General features: G+C 54.2%; 1 pseudogene; it reads right to left on the bottom strand.

The window, feature by feature from the left end:
• Positions 1-706: 706 nt before the first annotated feature.
• Positions 707-2,247, bottom strand: LOC105991620 (annotated as a pseudogene).
• Between the last annotated feature and the right edge of the window lie 892 nt (positions 2,248-3,139).

Here is a 3,139-nt window from a genome sequence, read left to right as displayed (position 1 = left end):
CCCACCCCGGAGGCGCGGGCCCCAACCCGGCCGACCGGTCCCGGAGGCCCGCGGCCGCCCAGGGCGTCTCGGGGTCGCGGATAGGGAAAATGAAAACTCAACCCTGTGGAGACAAAACCTGAACACACGGCCCGAGGCGCGCGCGTGGGGAAGGCGCCGGGAGCCACTAAACCCCGGCATCGCTTCTGCCGGCACAAAATGGAGCCGAACGACACCTTCGCACACGGTGATGAACAGACGTGAGCCTGGGGGAACAGGCTCACTAATATTGTTTCGTCGGGCCGAGACCTTTTCAGATCTCCCCCGCCACCTGGCTTCCACTAGAAGCTGAAGTACTCAGGCAGGATGGACCTTACAGAAGGAACTGCACTCAGAATGTTCGAGAAAGCCTCTGAAAGCCTGCTCCGATTAATAGGAAAATATTGAAGAGTGGGTGATTCATCTTTTATTTGGTTCAAATAAATTGCCGAATAGAGCGGCGAGCACTCCAGCCGCAGTCTTCCTGCGGAGACGAATGTCTCCCCAGAGGCCGCGGCATTTGTAACCTAGAGCTTTAGAATTCACTTTATACCTTAATAAAAACACACTCTCTTTATCCAAAAGAACACTATTACTGCTGGCTTAGGAATCAATTATAGGTAGGAAAATGAAGGATGACTCCTTCTGATCTGCCTTCTCACACCTTGGATGGGTGGTACTTACTCGGCTAGTTCCTACTGAAAAACCTCCAATTCCTGCTATTGTCAGTCACTGAATTCCTGAAGCCGGTAAAGATATTCCCTTGTCTTGTCTTCATGCAGCAGCTACTGGGGGGGGGGGGATGTATATACAAACAAAAACACACTGTCTCACCAGGTCCCAGCTCCCCGGTTTATTTTGTTTCAGGTTGTCTGTGTACCCTGCCAGACTGCTGGCTCAAGCCTTGGGGGTCTAGTCTATGGCTTCCATATGGCTGCCTTTCTCTGGTGTGTGTGTGTGTGTGTGTGTGTGTGTGTGTGTGTGTGTGTGTGTGTGTGCACGCATATGCATATGTGTGCATACTGGGGTTACTGGTGTACTCCCGGAGGGGCCCTGGGACTTCTTCCTTGTATAATTTCCCACCTACAGAAGACAACATGGCCAAGCTCCGGGCGAGCCTGCTCTGCAGCAGGAGGTGGAACTGCACGATGTAGCACGATGTAGCCGGCACCGTACCTCAAGGGCAGCCCGGGTTAAGAACACAACACCAGCACCTCGCTTCTCTAGGTGTGAGAGACTTAGTTTTACACTTATCTTTTTTCGGGAGGTGGGGGTTAAAAATTGACAAAAACAACTCTTGGGAAAAAAAAAAAAAGCCCTTCACGTGGAACTGAGACTGGATTTCAGCCGAGACTTCCTCTGGGTGACTTCCGGGAGACTGAGGCACTCCCTGGGGCCTCAGTTTCCTTTTCTGCACAGGGTAGGCCAGGCTGGATGTCTTACCCGCCCTCCCTCCTCACCCCACCACAGCTCTGCAGCACAGGGAAATGTTTCCTGTCAACGCAACCCCACTTTCAGACTGCAGTGGGCTGAGGAAAGACCCCGAGGCCCGTGCTGCTGTGGCTGACTCGGCGGGAGTGTGGCGCTTGTGTTTAACCCTTCCCTACCTTTAGGAAATCATACAGATGCCTGGGAACGCCTATGCACACTTCATCCAGACCCTTTAGAGATGCACTGAAGACTGGCCCACGTCCGCGGCTGCCAGCTGGTCCCCAGGAATCAAAGCCAGCTCGTGGATGGAGGCGGCGAGGGTCCGGCAGACCTCCCACTGGGGGTGCAGAACAGACACACCAGTCACCTCGAGCAAGGCCACTCGAGGGCCCCAGGGTCTTAAGTGGCATTTGTGAAGCAGAACAAATGCTTCCAGGCGTCAGCCACTCACAGCCTCATTTGAGCCGGGAGCTTAAGTGCTTCTGTTCACACGGCACGCATGAAGCGCGGGTCCCCAGGCCTCGCTGTAGCTTCTCCCTCCCCACAGCCCCCACCGAGAAGGCTTCCTTTACCTGGATGTCGGAAGCCAGTGTTTCATATGTATCTTTCAGGCAGTGCCAATTCTGCCTGCCGAGGGTGAGGGCCACCCCGGGGGGGGATGGAAGGGGGGACGCTGTAGGAACAGTGCTTGGCTACGTCCGTATCCACGGACTGGGCACGAGCCGGGTCAGTCATGGACAGGAACTAGTTGAGCAGAGGCTGAGGGAGGACATTCTGGGGACGGGAAAAGGAGGCCATTACGCTTGCAGGGCAGACTAGGGGAAGTGAAAGGGGAAAATGGCAACGGCAGAAATCTGAGAACAAAGGGCTTGGGACTGGTGACCTGGCTTTCTCCAGGGCGAGGGGTTTCAATGCTGACAGAATTGGTGAACGGCCTGCCCATGGGACCTCTCTGTCAGATGGCACGTCTGGACCTTGGGGAGTGGAGCGGGCAGCGCTGTGTGTGCAGGCGAGCAGCCTGGCTGCTGACAGCAAACACTGTCATCTCAAGAGTCTAGATTAAAAAAAAAAAAATCACTTACAAGCTAGGTGCCGGCGGCTCACACCTGTAATCCTAGCTACTCAGGAAGGTGAGATCTGAAAATTGCGGTTCAAAGCCAGCCCAGGCAGGGAAGTCCCTGAGACTGCTTATCTTCAACGAGCCATTAAAAAAAGCTGGAAGTGGAATGGTTGGTGGCTCAAGCAGTAGAGCACCAGCCTTGAATGAAAGAGCTAAGGGACAGTGCCTAGGACCTGAATTCAAGCTCCAGTACTGACATACATGCACACAAAAAAAATCATTTTCCACCTGATGGGAGGGCTGCCATGAGACGTCGCCAGGGCGGGTTTCTCTCAAGTGTAGTGTGTCCTAGCGACTGCAAACACTTAAAAGAAACTGCGTGCACAAGAGGCCGATCCACAAGATAAACAAATAAAACATGCCTTCAGAAATAAACCTGTCAAGCTGGGCACCGGTGGCTCACGCCTGTAATCCTAGCTACTCAGGAGGCAGGAAAGAGCATGAGCCGCCTCTCTCCAATAAACCACCAGAAAACCAGAAGTGGCGCTGTAGCTCAAGTGGTAGAGCGCTCGCCTTGAGCTGAAGAGCTGAGGGACAGCGCCCAGGCCCAGAGTTCAAGCCCCACAACTG

This window comes from Dipodomys ordii, unplaced genomic scaffold, assembly GCF_000151885.1.
Source record: "Dipodomys ordii isolate 6190 unplaced genomic scaffold, Dord_2.0 Scaffold75, whole genome shotgun sequence".
Classification (NCBI taxonomy): domain Eukaryota; kingdom Metazoa; phylum Chordata; class Mammalia; order Rodentia; family Heteromyidae; genus Dipodomys; species Dipodomys ordii.
This window is presented reverse-complemented; position numbering and strand designations above follow the sequence as displayed.